This window comes from Dermacentor albipictus, unplaced genomic scaffold (assembly GCF_038994185.2).
Source record: "Dermacentor albipictus isolate Rhodes 1998 colony unplaced genomic scaffold, USDA_Dalb.pri_finalv2 scaffold_28, whole genome shotgun sequence".
Classification (NCBI taxonomy): domain Eukaryota; kingdom Metazoa; phylum Arthropoda; class Arachnida; order Ixodida; family Ixodidae; genus Dermacentor; species Dermacentor albipictus.
Genome location: NW_027225582.1, coordinates 2,418,402 through 2,439,523, shown reverse-complemented (window position 1 = coordinate 2,439,523; position 21,122 = coordinate 2,418,402). Strand labels below are relative to the sequence as shown.

At 43.7% G+C, this 21,122-nt stretch overlaps 1 long non-coding RNA gene across 1 annotated transcript; it reads left to right on the top strand.

The window, feature by feature from the left end:
- The first annotated feature begins 6,075 nt into the window (after window positions 1-6,075).
- On the top strand, window positions 6,076-13,526 carry LOC139052628 (uncharacterized). The gene is made up of 4 exons (XR_011509994.1): window positions 6,076-6,510; window positions 7,505-7,609; window positions 10,489-10,633; window positions 13,417-13,526. It is a non-coding gene; the product is annotated as an uncharacterized lncRNA (long non-coding RNA).
- Window positions 13,527-21,122: the final 7,596 nt, after the last annotated feature.

The window sequence follows — 21,122 nt, the reverse complement described above, 5'->3', positions numbered from 1 at the left end:
GGGCAGTAAAAACTTCTCTCGTTTCAAAAGTACTTACAGAAATGTCCGGGAGAGCTCGCGCGTGGTGTTTTCAGTGAGCGCTGACAGCAAAACCTATGAAGAGCGCGCCACGTGATCCCTCATACTACGCCAGCGAGGCGCTTCCGATAGATGGCGACTCCGTAACTCCTCGCCGCCAATAGTCGAATACAACTTTAGAAAAAGGTGAGGCCCCGCCCAGATGACCGAAGCGCGACAGCCGATTGCCTCCGCGACTAAGATAGTCCCGCTCGAAACATCGTGCTCCTGAAACGCGTAATTCTCGGAATAAATAAAGACTTTTGCATTTTCATGACTGGTTTATTAGAGCTCTCATATGCTAGAGCACATGCCGGATAGCGGCAGAAGAATAATCCCGTGCCTTTCACAGCGCTGCCCGTCGTCTGCTCTTTAGCTTCATTGCATGTGACAAAAGTAGAAAGAGCAGCTCTGCAACGCTTTTGCGCTTGTTCACGTGTACACGGCGTATCTACTACTCGTTTCTCAAGCTTAAAGTGAATAAGTTGCTATTGAAAAAGTACTTATATAAAACAATGCATTTATAGCAACCATTACAAACCTGAGGCGAGAATACGGTCGTGGCAGGAAGGTGCAAAAATGCTTCATTCATTGTTTTAAATAAATACTCTTGGTTTTAAATAGCATAAAATTTATATCTTTTTGGTTTTGTGTTTTCACAATTTCACAGCACGCATTCTACAGCTTGCGCGTGCAGTGAGAACCGGTGGACAGCAATCAATCGACGGTGCTACACAACGCTCGAACACCGTCGCTAGACGCTCGGCTATCACACTGCTGACAACAGAGAGGTTTCGCTTGTCCGGTATTCCGGTAAAACACAGACGTTGGGGCGTTGGGGCAGCAACACGATTATGCCAGTGCCGAACATTTACACCAGCAGCGAAGAATACGCTCGCGACATTAACGGTTTCTGTCTGTTTGAGCACTGCGCCACCAGGTGGCTGCACCATGCAGACCACTCGATTGCTCACGTTTTACGCCTCCGCCCCAACGCTCCGCCTGCGTTTTGCCGGAATACCGGAAAAGCTAAACCTCTCTGTTGATAGTTCACGCTAAGTTGACGGCGACAAATCTTTGCGTTGAAGGCTTCTTCTGCAAATAGTTTCTGTGGTGCGCACACTTTTCTGATTTTTTGTGTGAATGGTTTTGCTCCATCACTTCACCCCGTCCGACGAAAAACGCAGTGACACAGTATACGAACACACCCGCCGCTACCGTAGGCACCAGTCTTTGGAAAACTTTCTCGCCGTAACTTCACTCGGGAGCGAAATAAAACAACATGGAACAAGCACGCAGGATGTCTGTTCGCAGCGAACGCCGCGGGATCATGTTTACAGGCAAAGCGTAGCGCAGCTCCAGCGATGCTCGCTGCAATGTTCCTTCGCCGGATCATGGCTCAGAATAAATGCACGTGGCACAAATAGCGCATCGAAAGCTCGCAGTAATATTTCCGGCATGATAGACCATCACAAACAGTTCTGAAATTCACTCTGATGAGGGGCTGAAGCACACAGCTGACGCGACCTCGCCCAGTTCGAAGCGCGGGCGGCCATCTTCTCCGTCGGCGGGGTCACCGGCCGTCTGGCTCATGACGTTTGTCCAGAGCGCGCCCATTGTTGAATGCTCGTGTGCCTCCGCCTCGGAAAAGTAAACGCCCCCTTTTTTCTAAAGTTCTATCCGACTATAGTAATTTTGTAGGAAACTCTATGGGGCAGGGGACGCAGTGACCAACGCGACTGGCGTCGCGGGTGCCCGTTGAAGCTGTCGTGGTGACAGGGACGCTCAGTCTGTGAGGGTTGCTATTTGCTGGGGGCCTCAGTGTGGTTTTACTCATAGAGTTTCCTACAAGAATTACTAGAGGGAACTCTGGCGCTAGTGCCTACGGGAGCTGCAATGGGAGCGGTTGTCCCAGAATGGGAAGTACATGGATTTGCCTCAACTTCGTTCTTTTGGCTTGAAACGGCTTTGTGACTTCGTAAACTCGTCATTTTCAACAGTATATTGCGCAATACGTAATTAAATAAACATCATTAAAAGTGCCCGACGGCAGGATTCGAACATAAGGACTCTAGCACAGAAGCCTGATACTGAAACCATTAAGCCACGGACGCATGTATCGACAGCGAATGAAACGCCCTTATGAATTTATCGCGGGCATGCCAGTGCCTTGAGACGCTCGGTGCGTTTCGATTTGGCCACCTGGACAAGCTCAACCGTTGCAATTAATAGCAATTGTACGTGTTCCCGGCGACTTCTGCAGTTCGAAGAATACCGATTGCGCTGAAATATACAATAAGATTTATACAGAGTAATATACAAAGCCACAAGAACGTCTGAATCCACAAGCACGAACATAAGACAAATCCATGTACTTCCCATCATTCCCATGGTAGGACAACGAATGCAGCGCCAGAGTTCCTTCTAGTAATTTTTGTAGGAAACTCTACGGTTTTACTCTTGCTCTTTGAAATGGCTATGTCGTTAGCTCCATTGCGCGTGGGAACCCTCAACGTTAGAAGTTTCAGGGCGAGACGGCGGCAGCGTCAGCTCCGATTCGTAATGTTGGAAGAAGATTTACATATATTGGCGGTTCAAGAGACTAAAATAGAGAGTGAAAGTCAGACTGATGGTATGGTTCCACAGTTTAGTGACCGCTATACTGTATGCGTTAGTCATGCTGCTGGAACAACGGCCGGTTGCTGTACGTTTATTAGGAGAGGTTTGGGTATAATTCAGGAAACAGTTATAAGTTGTCAGAGTGGACGATTCGTGCTGTGCAATCTTGTTTATTGCAACATAAAATACCGAATATTATGTGTGTACGCACCAGCGAAAGTGAATGACCGGCGAAGTTTCTTTCAAGAAATATCGCAGTGTCTGAAAACAGACAGATGTTTTCAACAGAGTTTTCAATAGAGAATAGAACAGAGATTTCAATAGAGTTTTGAGCTCGGACGATCGTTCGAGTGATGGATACTGCGCTGATAAGAGCGTTGTCTTTCTGAGGGGGGGCCATTGGAAGAGCTCTGTTGGAAGGCATTGCAGTTTCTGCGAAAGGAGGCAATAATCGCCATTATACTCATTTTCAAGGCAATAGCCATGCAAGGTTAGACAGAGCTTGTCTTTCGCAAAAAATCGCCACATTATGTGATGTTTACAAGGTGCTCAACATAGCATTTAGCGACCATTGCTTAGTAGCCTTCACGATATGGAAAAAGATCACCGCTAAACCTAGAATGAAATGAGAAACATGGAAATTAACCACGAAACCCTTAAGGGACGACTAATTTCTAGAAAGTGTACGCACAGCAATTGCTAAGGCAAATAATGACTGTGAAAACAGGTGGGGTGAGCGATGGAAGCGATTTAAAGAAGTCGTAAAAAGGAATGCCATAGAGCGAGCAGTAGAAGTACGTTTCGAAGAGCGCCACGAGGAAAATAACCTTAAAAAATGCTTCAGGATCTGGTGGATGCTGAAACTGCAAAGCCAGGTACCTTTACGGAAGAAATAAGGGAAACAAAGAATAAAATGGGGGCTATCGACACGGAAAAATACCATGGCGCACTAATTCGCGCACGAATGGGGAAGATCTTGGCTGATGAAATAGTTGAAATTGAATACAAACGGAAAATATCTAGAGATGCCGAAGAAATCAATTATGCGCTTACAGAATATTAGAGGGAACTCTTCAAGTGTAGAATACCGAGCAAGACTGGGTATGAAAGCCATTTTCTAACCACTCTACTTAGGTTAGACGCCGAAGAAACAGAGAGATTATCAGAAGATATCACAGCAAAGAGATCAAATGGCCATTGAAAACCTTAACCCTGGAAAATCGCCAGGACCTGATGGCTTCCCTATTGGAAAATCCTATTTAAATTCAAACTGGGTTATACAGGTTTAAACTGGTTCTAACAGGGACCTGTTTAGCAACAAACAGGTATAAACAGGACCAGTTTACACATGAACAGGTTTGAACGGGGTCCCGTTTGGCATGCAAACAGGTATAAACTGGACCAGTTTACACACGAACAGGTCTGAACGGGGTCCCGTTTGACATTCAAACAGGTATAAACTGGACCAGTTTACACGCGAACAGGTCTGAACGGGGTCCCGCTTGGCATTCAAAGAGGTATAAACAGGACCAGTTCACACACGAACAGGTCTGAACGGGGTCCCGTTTGGCATGCAAGCAGGTATAGGCATGACCAGTTCACGCAGAAATGGGTCTTAACAGGAGCCCTGTTTGCAACTAAACTGGCTTATACTGGACGCAGTGGCACCATATAGGGTCGCCTGTTTGTCACAAAAGCTGGTTTAATCTGGAGCTTTGTGGCAACTATACTGGATGGCATCATGCATACCAGTTTAATGCTTGAATATAACTGGGGAGGAGCTTTTTTATTGTTCGACATCCTGACAATTTAACCCCTAGTGCTAAATTGGGCCATTATCAAGCTCTACAGAAATTGCGTGAACACCTCGGAACATTCACAGACCAAACTGCGATATGCTAGCTGCGAATTTCAAACCGATTGCCGGTCCTGCCCAGTTGAAAAAGACAACAGGAATTCCTGCTGCAAATACAGAAATTTCTGTTGTACGACAGAAGTTCCTAACGTTTCTGTAGCTGCGACAGACATTTCTGACGTTACGACAGCAATTCTGACGTCGCAACAGAAACATTCGGTCGCGACGGCCAAGAGTTCTGAAGTCGCAACAGAAGCACTTTCCGTCGCGGCCCTTTAAAATGTCAGCTTCGCATCGGTGGTGTACACTGCACTTTTCTCTTGCGCGGTATTCAATCGTGCTTCTCTGAAGCCGGCAATACTGATAGCACCGACACCGGTATTAAAGTCGACGTGGCCAATTGTTATAATTGTGCCGTGACGACGCGGCACCAGCAACGCGCTACCGGCCTCCTCAAAATCGGCCGCTGATCAAAATCATACCATCTGCGGGAATGGCTGCGTATCCGCTTTGTTTTATTTGGTAAGATGGGGCACACAGTCCTGTGGACTTACATGTGCGGTTACACTGACACATTAGTTAATTTCCCAGAAATATTGCACAAGCTTATGCGAAGCGGAAAAGAAGTTTTGGATTGTTCCACAAAGTTGCGTGAAAAGCTTTCTCGCTCGGGTCTCATTAATCTGGTACAGCGCTGCCGTGAGAAGCCAGTATACTGTCCGGATCAAGACTCACCCACGAGTGTTTATGTAGCTATTTTGCATTGAACGCACGAATTATATGCGAGCTCAAAAGTGTAAAGAGCAAGAGACAAGTGTCGAAATTAGCAGTAAAAACCTTCAGTGTCCCCGGTCACCGTTGTCTATTTCTGAATTTCTTATTAAATATGGATATCGTTACAGCAAAATTGATGTTCTAGCATTCCACGATGTACCTGTCGATGGTAACAACACTTTTGCGCATATAGAGATACGGCAGTTGACGCGACCGGTGAAGTGAAAGCGCATCTTGGCTTTTAAAATGTAAACAGCAACCCAGAGAGAGATTTATATTGCTAACCTAGTCGAGGTGTGGGCGTGTTCGGCGTGGTGCGGTGGTGAGATGCATGCCTCGGAATCGTGAGGTCCGCAGTTCAAATCCTGTGCGAAAGCTTTTTTTTCTACTTTCTTTTTTTGTATTAATAATTTTTCTTAACCTTAAAGAGGTCTCTGTCAATTTTTAATCAAATATATTGATCAGAAGCTACAGAATTTTCGACTACAAGACGTCACACTACAGAGAACAGAACGACAGTCACAACGTCCCAAAATACGACAGACTGAAAATTTCCTGTTGTGTTATTCAAGTGGGTGAGACGTCTATACGGCGTATACGCACATTGCCGTCCTTTCTATTAAAAGCAACGTTGCTGAAACACGTCGTACAAGACGCTGTACGACTCGCATAACATCGAAATACAACGCCGTCACCATCCATGAGATCACCGAAAGCACGGTCGCTTTCGGTGGCGGCCTACAGATGGCAGCACAGGTAGCGCCGGTAAAGTTACAGGTGATATTATTTTGCCGTCTTCAGCCTTAGCTACATGTGAGTGCGCGCTGCATTGACGCCGTCCGATGCAGTTGTTTAATCGTGTGTACGCTGTGCCGAGAGTAATTGTGGTGCATTTTGTATTCATTGAGAATCACAAAACCCCTGGGACCGCGTAATGTAGCCCGCAGTATCCTTCGTGTGGTGCGCCGATGTCGAAGGTATGAGCCTTCGCCACTTTCTTTGTTCCGGGCTCACGAAAAGGATCTCCTCCTCTGGCACTCTCGCATCGTATCACACTGTACGGAAGAATTTGGTGAAAATTGTGCTCTTACGTCCTGTAGTTGATCCGCAATTCAACAGTGTGTGCGCCGGAAGGACCGTTGGTGCAGTCGATGCCGCGGCACCTGTGACGCTAAAAGGAGCGTTTTCCGAGTACGCCTAGAAAGGTAAGTCCGGCGCTTGCGCGCATTCTTCCTGTCTCTGGTTCGTGAAGTGTGCGTTCTTGTACGTATCGCAAGATCCGTACAACAACCGAATCCGAATGAGTAAAGCAGCAAGAATTATAAATGTGCTTTTCAAATGGTTGTTCTTCATGTCGCAGTGCACATTTAGCAAAAAGTTCCATGGAAATTGCCCTAAAACGTATTCATGTTACCAACAGCTCTATCTGTGGTTTATTTACTTTCACCTATGAAGCACGCTAGCGCGGGTGGTTCTTTGATCTAAATGGGCACAAAAATTCAAGCAAAGAAAGTTACTGTTTGTGTACATAATTTTTCATTGAGAAATGGTATAGGCATTTCCAGAAGTAGTACGTCGATGTGTCGTCTTCACAGCTAACAGCTGCGCGAGATAGCACCCGATTTCTTCGTCGACGCATGGCCAGATTTTCAGCTTGTATGGAAATTCGTCTGTTTATAGAGTGTCGTCAGATGACGTGTATTAGTGTTCTGTGTGTTTTCGTGTACTTGTAAAGGGTTCCGATCTTGCAGAGAAGCCGAAATTACAAAAGCAATGTTTCTTTTTAATCGAAAAATCTTTCTCTTTTCTGTATTGTCTCTCCAGAAAAAGAGGTGGTCTGTTGAAATTTTGAGCGCATCGTCCTTTGGGAGCAGTGCTTTGTTGCGCCGCATAAACAAATTAGGTTTTGGAACGCTTTTCATGTCCTAAGGAATTTTTTGATAGTACAACTCACATTTCACGTTATACAGCTGTACGTTTGTGTGAACCTTTTCATAGTAGATTCATGTTTGCTATAGTTCGATTTACGTGTTATGTAACCGCCTGTGATGTTACGGTCAGATATTTGCACAACCAGTTGCAGCTTCATGTAACTGGTTGTATGAGACTTTTTTTCAAAATATGACGTGATCTTTTTATATCACAAGTTTGCAGTTGGTTGCAGGGATTACAATAAATTAGGCATTTATTATTGTTTAGGGATGACAAGATTTTGTGAACCAGAGGCACCTCCACATATGCACCTGCGGCACTTCTGCAGCCTCAACAGCACGGCAAAGTACCTGATGAGCATGCTGTGACAAGGTGCGTGCAAAGCAGTTGCTGCCACTTACACGAGCTGCAGATTTTGTTGGTATCATCCATGTTTGGAAACTCTCCTGAATTTTTCGTGGGTTTACAAATGTGGGCTCATTTTACAATTTTATGAATGTCACTTTAGAAAGACAATGAAGTTGTGTTGGTTAAGATGTTTTAAAGCTGTTGAGAGATTAAGGGCATGACATTGTTAAAATGCATGTAAAAAATAAATTGTAATGGTACTGGTTTATTATTAGCGATGCAATATCTCTAACGAGAACATCAGAGGGGCACTTGCCTTAGGGAAGTTTGGTCAGATAAATTCATGGAGCAGCGTAAAGCGGCAGCAGCAAACACGCTGAAAAAGCTCTGTAATCTAAAAAAAGAAAACAAAGTTGTCAGTTACTGGTTTCAAGTTCGCTGCTGCTTTTTGTGCTGCACTACAAGTTAAATAATGGTTGATAATGTGTGTGTGACGTAATAGTTCTGCGCAAACACACGAGGTGGAGAGAAGTAATTATTGAAGGGAAAATCAGACATCCGCCCGCTCATAGCATTTGCTACAAAGGAAAGCCGCACAGTTGAAGAAAAATTCGTCCTGGTCCGGGACTCGAACCCCGGACTACCACCTTTCCGATGCAGCCACTCTACCATCTGAGATAACCAGGTGGCTAGCACATGGCAGGGCGAAGTCGAATTAGTTGACAACGCGAAGCAAAGGCAAGGGTTTGACGTAATATTTTTTCCCCTTTATTAATTACCTCTCTACACCTTACGCGTTTCCGCAGAACTATTACGTCAGACCCTTGCCTTTGCTTCATGTTGTCGACAAATTCGAATTCGCCCGGCCATCTGCTAGCCGCCTGGTTATCTTAGATTGTAAAGCGGCTGTCCCGGAAAGACAGTGGTCCCGGACCTGGACGGTTTCTTTTTTTCAACTGTGAGGCTTTCCTTTCGAGGAATCCGTACGGGTTTCTTTTGTAGCAATTGCTGCGAGTGGGTGGATGTGCGATTTTCCCTTTATTAATAATGTGTGTGAGTATGCAACAATGCGGGTGCTGAGAGCAAGCTTTAAAATAATGTGTGCTATGTCCCCGACAAAGAATTTAGTGTCTGCAGCATTTTTACAAAATATTATGTTCACAGGTTGGCAGGTATGACATAATGTACAACGATAATGTACAACACTTTTGCTGTAGATGCCATATTCATAACGTCCATTTTCTGTCTACTTGAATCGTATATTTAGAATTTGGCCCACCTTCAGTTTGATCAAGTTACATAGGTAGCCCCCTCTGAGGTAAATATAATTAGGGGCTATTGTAGATAAGCATGATATACCTACTCACTGTATTGTGACATATATTTTTAGGGACTGTGTTGTGAGGCATGCATATCCTTTTACCTGTATGTCTTGCTGTAGGTTGCCCGACAAAAGCATAAATGCTCTGCCCACCTTTATTATTGTGCTTTCATGTAGAATTCTAACATCTGTGCCCACATAGACTCCATGTTCTTAATTACATTTTTCTAAGTATTCACTGTTGTGCATTCCATTATTGTGTTACATTACTGTAACAAAACACTTCAAACAAACAACTTCAAAACAAAAAGCCACGAAAGGTGGCTTAAAAGTGTATGATGCTTGGAATTCTACATTCCATCCCCTAAAGCGCTACCAGTAGTAAAATATTCCTAATTGTCTTTTTATAATAATATTTGGGGTTTTACATGCCAAAACCACTTTCTGATTATGAGGCACGCCGTAGTGGAGGACTCCGGAAATTTTGACCACCTGGGGTTCTTTACCGTGCACCTAAATCTAAGTACACGGGTGTTTTCGCATTTCGCCCCCATCGGAATGCGGCCACCGTGGCCCGGATTCGATCCCGCGACCTCGTGCTCAGCAGCCCGACACCATAGCCACTGAGCAACCACGGCGGGTTAATTGTCTTTTTTTATAAGCTAGCTGCCAGATACATAGTCTCATTATGAGAGTATGTTATTTTTTTTTTCTTTGGTCTGACTTGTTTTGTTGAATGTTCTCCTTGTTAGTTGAGAATTTGTTTTCTTGCCACCGCATGCAATTCTCCAACTGGAGCCTATGAGCTATGTGTATAATAAATAAGTAAATTCCTAAAGCATGCAACAAACCATGCAGCATAGCATTTAAATGTTGCCAGTTTATAATGCTTCTTGAGTGCAGCGCAGCATGGAGCTTGAGGCTGATCTCTTCATATGTAAAAAAATGGCAGGTTATGAAAATGTGGTCCTACAAACTGCTGGTTACGCATGTTAGTCAGCCTGTTGCAGTGGTCACAAGTGAGAATGTAACCAAAAGCTGGGCGTGCTCGGCCATTTTGCATATGGCACAAGATAAAGCTTCACCTCTGCTATTGCTTCTCTTATAATAATGGCCTCCGAGTATACATGCCGAGTTATGCTTCTGGGGACACTTATTAGTTAACCTTATCAGGTAATACCATTAGCCTTATGGGTGCTATAATGTTGCAGTGCCTGCAGGATGGCCAGCATTACAATACACATTAAAATTATTGCACAAGTCATGCAATGGTATCGGGATTGGCCCACCAAGTGACACCCTTTAATTACACTATACCTGAGATCAGCCCAGCTCACTCAGTCAGGGAGACATCCATGCATAAGGGGAGGGGTATAGCAAATAGAGGGCGTTTGATTGATCTTTCTCACATAGATAGCTCATACATATCTTTCTTAAATTGGATGCTTTGTTGCTCAAAGTGAAGTTACTTATGTGCATAATGTCAGCATTTCGATCCTATTTATGCCTAACGAAAGTTGCTTTGTTCAGCGTCACTTTTTATATTGTTTCGCTTGTGATTCTAAGCTCACTTGTTTTATAGCTGCTATAGGTATGGCTGGACCTGGAGAAGGAGTGTAAGCAGACCATGCTATGTTGCTGATCTGCGCTGATCTCCACATCCAAGTTGGTCCCGCGACAGTTGGGCGCCATTGTGCCTTGCTTCATTGACAAGGTGATATAATATGGTGAGCTTGTACTTTAATATCGGTATTGAAAATTATGTTAAGGAAAAAAGACAAGGATTGGTCTTTATGATAGATACACTCATGTTCTTTCTTTAAGGCGTTCTTTTGACACTGTTCTGCATGGACATATTTTTAGAGAATTACAACAGTCCTTTATTGCAAAGTGCCATGGCGCTAGTTTATGCGTTAAACTAGTGCTCTTTCACTAAAAAAAGCCGTATTTAGCACGCAATTCACAAGGAAAGAAAGGAGGCAACAGGACAGAGTGCTACTAACAGTTCAGTATTATAGCTCGCACAGTAATATTGTGCAAAAGGCGAAAGGGGGGAGAATAGATCTGAATACATATTGTTTGCACAGAAACAAAAAGGACGCATCACATGGTGAGTGTGACACTTGTTTTACATTGATATGAAGCAGTCTCACTGCCTAGTAATTCTCTGCATGGGGAGCTAGTGCTAGGTTCCTCGTCATACATATAAGAAAAGCCTCAGATATCTCTCCAGCGCTTTTGTCTTTATATTTTGTCACGATCAAGCAGCTTTCAAACATAGGTGCATGTGCACCGAGAGTAGTGCACTACCACTGCTAACTGACCCACGCATCAAGTTTGCTTGGTCACGCTGCCAGTCATTTATACATTGGCCGGTTTATCCGATGCAGCCTCTACTGCACGAAATGGTATGTGATAGACACTGCACCTGTGTACTGTACGTGCTTTCTTACATGATTTTTTTTTTCAGAGATAGTGATGCAGGCTTTTTCATTATTTACATGCCTACACAACAAACCAAGCATTATCTGTGCTTAGAAAGAATTGTAGGAAAATCCAGCATGAGGCAACTGTTCTCAGCACGAAACAAACTTGATTCGTTGGTTTTCGTTCATTATTGCGATCACACTAAGGCAGACAAGCTTGTAGGCTGTGCTTCTGCAATTTGTACAGCACACTGACAGCACTGGTGTGGGCCTCATCTGTGGGCTGACTGATGGCACCTTCTACGGCGCAGACCACTTGTGTTGGGCGAGGCACCAATGTTGACGTTTGTTCCCTTGTGCAAAACAGCAGTCCTAGGTTTAGAGTAGTTGTAGGAAGACAAGGTAAACATAACTTCCATGGCTTGAGTGGGCTCATTTCTCTTGGGGCATCTAGCTTTTTTTCTTGCAACTGTGCAGAGGTGCTTCCCTAGAGTCAGCATGAAAATGGCATAGAGTTGTGCATTTGGGAACTCCTGAACAATGATCTGCCATAGTTAGGGCCTTGCGAAAATGCACTGTCTACCAAGTGGTAGAAGGTGCATTATTCAGCCACTGATTTCCTGTTGGCATGATTGCACTCATGCTGTCAGTAATTTCTTGGCTTGCCGAATTATCTTGAGGCCCCACGCTGATGATGCTGCCGATTTCTTCATGTGCAGATTTTCAGGATGAGGTTTTTGCTTTGCAAACGTTGTTGAAAGGTAGGTGGTGCTTACAGGTAGCTATTCTAAATATTAGTGAAATGAATTGGCCCATCTTGCTTCGTCAAACATCGTCACGCCGACATCAGTTGCACAAACAAAAAACCTGGCCTACTTGCAGCGTCGTGCACGAAGAAACAAACAAATCAGCTGCTGGATTGTCTTGACATTGCATACTAAGCTGAGACCGGAACTGCTGTAGCTACAAACCAGGCAGAAACGATGATGATGAGCAGGGATTTGCAGTAGCGCCACTTCGTGGGGCAGCAAGGAGGCTCCGTTCAAAACAAAAATGGCGTTCAGCAAGTAGAACCATGCAACGGTCAGAGTCGGTGCATGGTGCTCTCGATCAAGTTGGCTCAAGGATTGTCCGAAAAATCAGACGAGAGGTTGCAAGGCGTCCGAATTTTTGGAAGTTGTTATACATTATGGTCCATGGGGAGAATGGCGATGCTGTGAAGCAGACCGAGTAATCATGTCCGGAAAATCAGTCGGCGACTGTACCTATACCTATGTGTCTATGTATACCTAGTTGCAACAGTGTTTGCTATGATCTATGCCAGAATTGCTGTTGCCCATAGATGCACAACATGTCGGGTGTCAAATTGTTAAATACCTTGCAAAAGTGATCTACGCCAAAATACCGCTTCTGCTATGTTTCGCTATTGCAAGAAATTTAGCGGCTGCTGGCACCTACCTTAAAAGGCTTTATATGGTCTTCGCATGGCCAGGGCCTTCTACTTTTGTGAGTTTGCTTATCTCGAAATTTACCCCGGTTTTTATAACTTGAAGTTGGTGGGATCCCTAGTCTCCTTTAACGTGTACCCAATAGAGCTTACATAGGGGTTTTGGCATTTCCCTGCCATCTAAATGCAGCCATTGTGGCCAGGATTCAATCCCATGCCCTCTGCCTGAGCAGCGCAATGTCAAAGCCAGTACACTGCGGTATTTTGCTGGCAGAAGGGTTTAGTTTCTGAATAATTTATTATCTCAACCTGTCGGTGTTGTTTTTAAAAGTATTTCATGTTTGTATTCTGTTGCTTCAATACTAGTAGTTATTGTTAATCAAACGATGTGTCCATCTTTTTCCTATAAGACTTGCTTCAATCGCCTGCTAATTATGACAGCTTATTCTCCCACAGTAATCCATGTTCCCTTGAAACATCGGCAGTGCATGAAACCACATATTTTTCAATAAGATTTATTCATTATCTTTTATGACCGGAATGCTGAACCTTTCTTATCTGTGAGAACATAGGCAAATTTGCCTATGTGCTAACCTGTTGCATGAGTCAAGATAAATTATTGGCTTTACTTTTTCAGGTGCCCTGCTCGCTCTCACCCAAGCAACCCACTCCAGCGGTCTTCTCTCGGCAGACTGGATGCATCGAAATACCATTAGAAGGTCCAATAAACAGTGCTTGGGACATTTATGACATGCTTTTATTTAAGCCGGAGGACTTCAGGCTTAATGAAAGCTCAAGTGGGTGTACAGAAATACCTACGTAAAGTATACTTGTCTTTTTCACTTACAAGTACATGCCAATACTTTGCCTGACATTTTTCACCCCAAAATTACGCTTTACTGTGGATTTGTGAACAAACCATTACAGCAAAAAGCACTGCATTAAGACGAGTACAAGTAATCGAACATATACTAAACTTGCAAGAATTACATTTGCATACTTGTAGTAAATATGAAAATGAGGTACAATCTTCTTCAGGGTGCATTTTCTTGTAGGTCATACATAGAGAACGTACTCGTGGGTCATACAAAACTTGTTCATGATGTATCACATCAGTGTTGGTAGTGCTAATCAATTTATGCCAAAAATTGTGTTCATCTTCGTATCAAGCAATGTACCAGGCAAACCTACATATGAAAGTGGCATTCTTGTTGCGAACCTAATGCAGATCTACTTCTCTTCAATGCTGATCGCAAATACACAAGTGTACAAAATAGGTGTAAAGAGTACATTATATTAAGCAACATCAATCCATTCTGAAAGGACCTGGTATGGATGTAGCAAAAAATAGGTCTGAACAGGGCCAAACAGGTCTGGGTTAGATAGGACGTGATTAAACGGGTCAGGATTAAACAGGATTCAAACGGGTCAGGATTAAACAGGATTTAAACGGGTCAGGTTTAAACAGGATTTAAACGGGTCAGGTTTAAACGGGAATAAACGGGATTTAAACAGGTCAGGACTGAACAGGATCAAACGGGGTCCCGTTCCATAACCCTATTTGATGAAACCCGTTTGAAAACAAATAGGATTTTTTAGTAGGGTTAACAGTAGTTTTTTACAAAGCCTTTTGCGCGAAGAAAGCCTCCTTATTAGAACGTGTTTTTATGGAGGCATATCAAAAAGGTCGTTTGCCACCGTCCTTTAAAAGGCCGTATACAGTCTTGATACCAGAAATCGATGACGCAAATAAACATAACAAAGTAACAGGCTACAGGCCAATTACGCTTACAAACGTAGATTATAAAGTTTTAATGAAGATATTTGCGCGGAGACTACAAGGGGTTATTGGTGCTTTAGTAGGACCGCATCAGACCTGCTGGATAAGAGGGAGTTCTATATTTACTAATAACCATGTGGCTCGCAGCATTCTTAAAACTTGTGATGTAGACTTTAGGAAAGTCGCTATGTTACAAATTGATCTAGAAAAGGCATTTGACAGAGTATGTCACAATCTCCTGTTTACAATTCTTGGTTATGTCGATGTTGGATCCCGGATAACCGAGCTAGTTAAAATGGCATACAATAATTGTACAACTAACCTCACTGTCCACCATAAGCGAACTGAAAGGATTGAAGTGCCTTCCTCTGTTCGTCAGGGGTGCCCCCTGTCACCTCTTTTGTTCGCAATATATCTAGAGGCTCTTTGTAAAAGAATTATCGATACTCCGTATGTGTGAGGATTCAACCTAAAAGGGTGTGAGGTGCGTTTATTAGCTTACGCTGATGATGTTGTTATTTTCTGTGATGATAAAGAGAGCGTTCGAGCTACCATGACAATTATGCGTGAGTTTTTTGACATGACAGACAGCAATATATACCTCAATAAGTGTGTCGGCTTGTGACACGGCTGGTGGCAAACAGCGCCGCGTGTTTTTGAAGTGGAAGCTCATGTCTGGGATTTATCTTGGTGTACCGTTAGGCACACATCGAGGGACCAAAAGCTTATGGAATGACAAAGTGCAGGAATCAAGAGCTCAAACTGATAAGTGGGCTGGACGTGAACTCTCTATATCCGCACGTGCGGCTATCTGCAGAACCTTCTTGGTGAGCAAGTTGTGGTATCTCATGCAAGTCCTGAGCTGTTCCCGATTCAACTTCAAGAAATTCCATAGAGTATTTGGTGTTCTTGTGTGGCAGTCTGAATATGAAAGAACAAGCAGGAACAACTCGTTTCGGTAGTTGGGTCAGGGGGGCTTGTCATTACCAAATTTGTACTTAAAGCAACTGAGTTCTAGATTTTTGTTCTTATGAAACACGACATATCCTTTCTTGCGAACAGTTATTCAAGTCCGTCTGGGCAATGTCTTACCTAACTTTGTTTTCTCGATGACGGAGGGTGGGTGTTACGACACGAGTAAATTTTTACGTGAGGTGGTCGTAGTATTTAGATTTTTAAACCACCACTTTTGCATAGAATATTTGGCTACAATGAGTCGTAAGCGGATAAGCTCGAATTAATTAGATATTATGTTCCCAGAGCCATTATATCGATTAACGTACCGCGAAGGCTTAGGGAAAGATGTGCTGAAACGTGTGAAATGAATAATTGTACCTGGAGGAGTGAAAACATTCTTTTTTAAACTACATACTAATACCTTGCCTGTGAAAACATGGCTAGAAGAAAGAGGGGACTATTTACCATGGGGGCTAACTGTTTGATTTGCAAGAAACCAGAGACTATAGAACACGTTTTTCTAGACTGTTGGAGTGCGGTCTTCTTTTGGGATATTATGCAAATACCTATTAAGAAAGAATTGCCGTTAAAGCGCATGGTATCCGTTACCTATCAACAGTGCAAGACAGTATACCTTATGACATGTTCTTTCGTCTCGACCTTCACAGTATCTGGAGAAACCACATGGCTGTAAGGAATGGTGATATAAATGTGAGCACAGTAAACTCATATTTTACTGAAAATATCAGGAAACTACGGGAAGTGTTTCAGAAGTTAGCGTATGACGATGGACTGTTGTTATTGATGGATGCCCTTGCCAAAATGATAGTTTTGTAATCTCAACCGCAAGCTCCAGGCGCAGCGGTGGGAAAGTGAATAATGTCAGATGGCGGTAGCAGTGTGTATTGATGTATTTGTCGATTGTCTGGGAAAAAAATTTGTTGGCGTGGCGTAGCACTAAAATACTGGGCACGGGATATGTAAGTCGGACGATCGAATCCTGGTCGGAGTGCTATTATTTTACATCTTTTTTGCGTTCTTTTATTGCGCTAAAACGCTCTTTGTTGCTTTCTGTATTAGAAAAAATATATACTGTGTCCAGGCACCGCATATTTAACGCGCTAGGGCTGTTTTTCGCGCCATTATCCAGCGCCTTCCAGTACGCTGCGCCTGTCCAGCGCCTCAGCATCCAGCGCACTGCACTGGGCCCATCATCCGGCGCACTGGGTCCCAGTGGCCCTGGGTTTTGCAATAGGGAGGGGTTATCTCAGAAAAACGTTTCGGCGTTTTACATCTATTTGAATAGGCCGCGTCGGAGTTGGGCCCGAGTTAAAGCTTACTTTAACGTCTTCGTTGTAAAAAAAAAGGAATAAAAGAAAAAAAAACGCCGCAGCCGTAAACATCGCCCCCTCAGATTTCGTGATTATGGCACCGCCACCACCGGCACTGCTCCGAGAGCTACTACCAAGCTGTTCACTTTCGTTATCTTCCTTCCCTCGGCGGCAGCGCACTGTCATGATGCCAGTGGCGCGCTAAATCTGCACCATCATTCCGTCATGCATAGCTTCTGCGATCAAACAAGCTTTGGGCGGCACACGTTCACTGCCGTATTGACACAAACTTTAAAATGCTTGCCTTCGAGAAAGCAGCATGAATAAAAATGGAACGCGACAATATGGCCATCGGGAACCTGTTCATGGGGCCATACTATTGATGGCAGCATCACAAAAGGCTAGATGTGGTCAGCTTGACATTGCATGTTTGGAAGAAATGACTGATAGGCTAGTTGCTTCATTATCACATAAAGAACAGCGCTTAAAGTTAGCGCACTTTGTGTGTGGTTCCTCCTTTGTGTCCCGTCAACTGCTGTTCTTTCTGTGACATTACAGATTTGCTTTTTCTGCGTCAGTTACGTCTTCCAAGAGTGTTTACTTGGAAAATTTTTGTTCGCATCGCTCTTGCAGAAGCATGTTTAGTCGTAATTTTTTTGCTTGGCTGCATAATCTCGAGGACGGGCTCCAAACTGCTCATTTTCTTTAGCCACGTAAAAACCATTACTGAAAATATAATTAACGTAGCGTTGTTAATTACGCAAACAACTTCCCAACTTACTCCCCATCTAGAGGTTACCAATCTGAACACTCGAATGATAAAATGATGTTAACATTGTTTCTATCGTTTCAATGGGTTTGTTTCGTACAGTTAAAAGCAGCCGGCATATTATGGTGCTGTAGCCTTCTTTTAAAGTAAGTGTGAAAGCTTGAACAGGTTATATTGGCACAAATCAACTTCATGATCTTAAGCACATGCCCAACCTTGCACGTCTGTCTTTACAACCGATTCTCATACATTATACAAGAAGCACCTCAGCGCTGCGGTGCATCCCCCAAGGTATGCGAGAACATTGTGCGCGCTCCCAATTAGGTTTCTGAGTGTTGGTGGCATCAGACTCGATTTCCTGGCATCACAAGTAATAAAAACAGCTTCCTGGAGGAAAGCATTGGGTACGTTTTCGGTACTTTGTAATATATGGATCAGCACGGATATGTACTTTAGAACTAAATATACTGAAATATTAAGGTGATAGTTTCGCTGGATGTATTTTAGCTGTCTAATGATAAGATCTAATGAAAAAATACTGTGATTGTGTGAAAATTATTGCTAACATGAAACATGAGCTTCGACACAGTACACGTGGTGGAACTGGCCCCTGCACTACAGGGCTACATTGAACAATAATATGGTTGTTTGATAGATACCAGTAATTACAAATTGGTTCGCTCTTGAATTTCCTCTATGTTGGCGCTACTGTGCAGTGTTGCGGGCCCTTTTTAAACCACAAGCACAGTGTTTCAGCTAATATTGAAAGCAACTGTATTCTTTTTTAGGGGAGAGGGGGGGGGGGCTTTTTTTAGCGTCTAACCACAGTTCCAAAGTTATCAGTTAGCTCAAGATGCACCTGCAGGTGTTTCTAATATCCAGTATCTTGTCACGGATTCGATAGCGAAGGAGCGTTATCTTATCAGATTGCGCACGTGAAGCGAATACTGGCGTACCTTCTCCATCACATTTGATGACCCGAGATTGCGCTGCAATGTACGAGCATTCCAATCAGACGAACCGGCGCCTTCATCCGTAGGTCGGAATCAGAGGAAGCACTTTGCGCGCAGCCATCGTTATGTTTGAGTGTTATTTTCTTTTCCAGCGCAAGCTCATCTTATGAGTAACATTCGTGACTGACTCTTTTGGAAGTGTTTTGTTCTTGACAGTACTACAGCATGAGAGTATAGAGGTGCTCCATATTCATTGAGTGAATACTGGGAAATGGACTAGGCCTTTTCTTGCGTCTGCGTTTACACATTTACAGCACCAATTTATTTTTCATAACTTACTTTTTAATTTATTATAATAATATATTATTTGGGGTTTTACGTGCCAAAACCACTTTCTGATTATGAGGCACGATTATGAGGCACTTTCGATTATGAGGCTTTTAGTTTAGGGGGTTGTAAAGCACAGTAACCTTTAATTACCAGGATATTTTAATAACACAAATAATTTAAATGCTTCTTGGCGGCTTTCACCTCATGGTAAGGAATTTCAATAAAGATATGCTTATGATAAATAAAAGCCTATCTGTTTCACAACGTTTCATCTGACTTCCCCTTTACAAGGTCATACATACTTGCAGGTGGTTCGTATCGGGGACCCTCGACATATGTCCAACCCACAAACAAAGGGTTATTCCGAATGTTTCATTTCAGGAAGGCGTGTCACCCTCCTGTCTTTCATTCTCTTTCGCAAACACGCATAAAACGAAAGTGCTGCGTGAAGAGCGTCGTTAGTCTATTCCAACAAGCTACCGTAACTCACCTCGCCTATATCGCTGTCATTTAGACTTCGATAAGAAATATATATATTTTTAATCGACGCATCACGAATCCAAAAAGAGCTGCCCGCGACCAGCCCAGCTAGGTTTCTTTCATTTCGTACTTCGTCGTAGCGGCTAATAGTAGCTCACGAAGCAGAGCACTGAGTGTGGATATGGCAGGGCAGGTGTTCTGTATACTGTCTCGTCACCCACCGAAAATTGCCCGCCCTGCTAATGGCCATTCCTAAAAAATTGTATATGTGACGCCTAGTCATTTTCAACACAGCAGCTTAGATTTGCGATGGGAGAGACCAGTGAGAGACAGGGCGGTTATGGAGATCAAGACACGCTATTTTCTCCAATTACTTAAGAATTCATGAATGAATGCCTTCATTTATTGAGAACCAGGAGGAGGAAGCATCAGTGGAAGCACGCTTGAGCAGATTGGGAAAGAAGCGGGGGACAAAGAGGAAAAGCTGGGACCCGGGTGGAGGCGACGTCGCAGCTTACGGGTGAGAGAATGTAAGCAAGAGTTGGCGAAACGAGTTGAATTCCAGTATAGATGTGTGATGTGCCGAATAAATAATTGGAGTCACCGCCCAGCATCCGTCCTTTGCGGCAGTATAAGCTCCCGCCTTTCTTGGTAACAAAACTTTACTGAAAACAAATCTTCGCCATTACTTATTCGTCAGCCATGCCTAGGGACGTATCACTTAGTGGCAGCGTCTGTGGATTACAACTACGCTGTCCCGACAAGCTACGGACATAACGTGACGCTTGTGGTTACGGATGCCCATACTCGGGACTCTTACTATACTACTATTACACTGCACGAATACTATAAACATGGGTTTACTGCACAAGTTAGTCAACAGACATTTTAGAACCGCGTTTTTCGCCTTACATACGCTCAATGCAAGAACCATTGCAGCATGTTACGGTGCGCGTCCCTTCAAGACAGAGACGCGAACGCTAACATAAGAACGCGTTAGAAACTTGGGCCTCGTGCCAAACATATCCAAGCCAACAATATGTTAGCAATCGTACCATCGTTTCTATGCAAAGAGGTTATCTATTTAAACTTTTGGAGTGACAGTCCAATCCGCCACCTACGGGAGCGCGTCAAGCCGCAGGGGGCCACATTGTGAGAGAAAAAGGAGCGCGGCCGCAGTATACACGTGGCTGCGGTATACGCGCGACGAAACTTCTGCTTGCGGTTCTGCGATGAAAAAATAAAATGAAGCCCCTTTAGGAAGTATATCAGTCCGCCATAGTGTGTCGCTGTTGTCAAAAATATAATGTCATCCTGGTGGGTGCCTTGTGATTTGTGTACAATATGTGGTGACAACTGAAAAACAGTCATTTCCTGTTTTCTTCATTCAGTAACCTGCCGCGTGCGTCGGGACTGTGATGCCTTTTCGTCGATACGTGGTGCCGGCCCCTATTGACACAACGATATGACCTCGAAATATAGTATCCTTGTGCCATTTATTTAAAAAATCATAATTTGTATAAATGTGTGTTTTTGGTTTAAACCTAGAAAACAAAAAAAAAACACATTCAACAGTAGGTCTCATTTTTGTCCGCCGTTTCTGTTCTAGCTGAAAGAGTCGGTGAAGGCAAATTTACAATAAAGCTAAGGCGACCCACAATCTGCGCGCAGCCGCAAGCCTATACATGCGCTCCAATGAGAATAACCTGCCAAAGTTAAGGTTATGCGTTAGCAGGCGGGTCA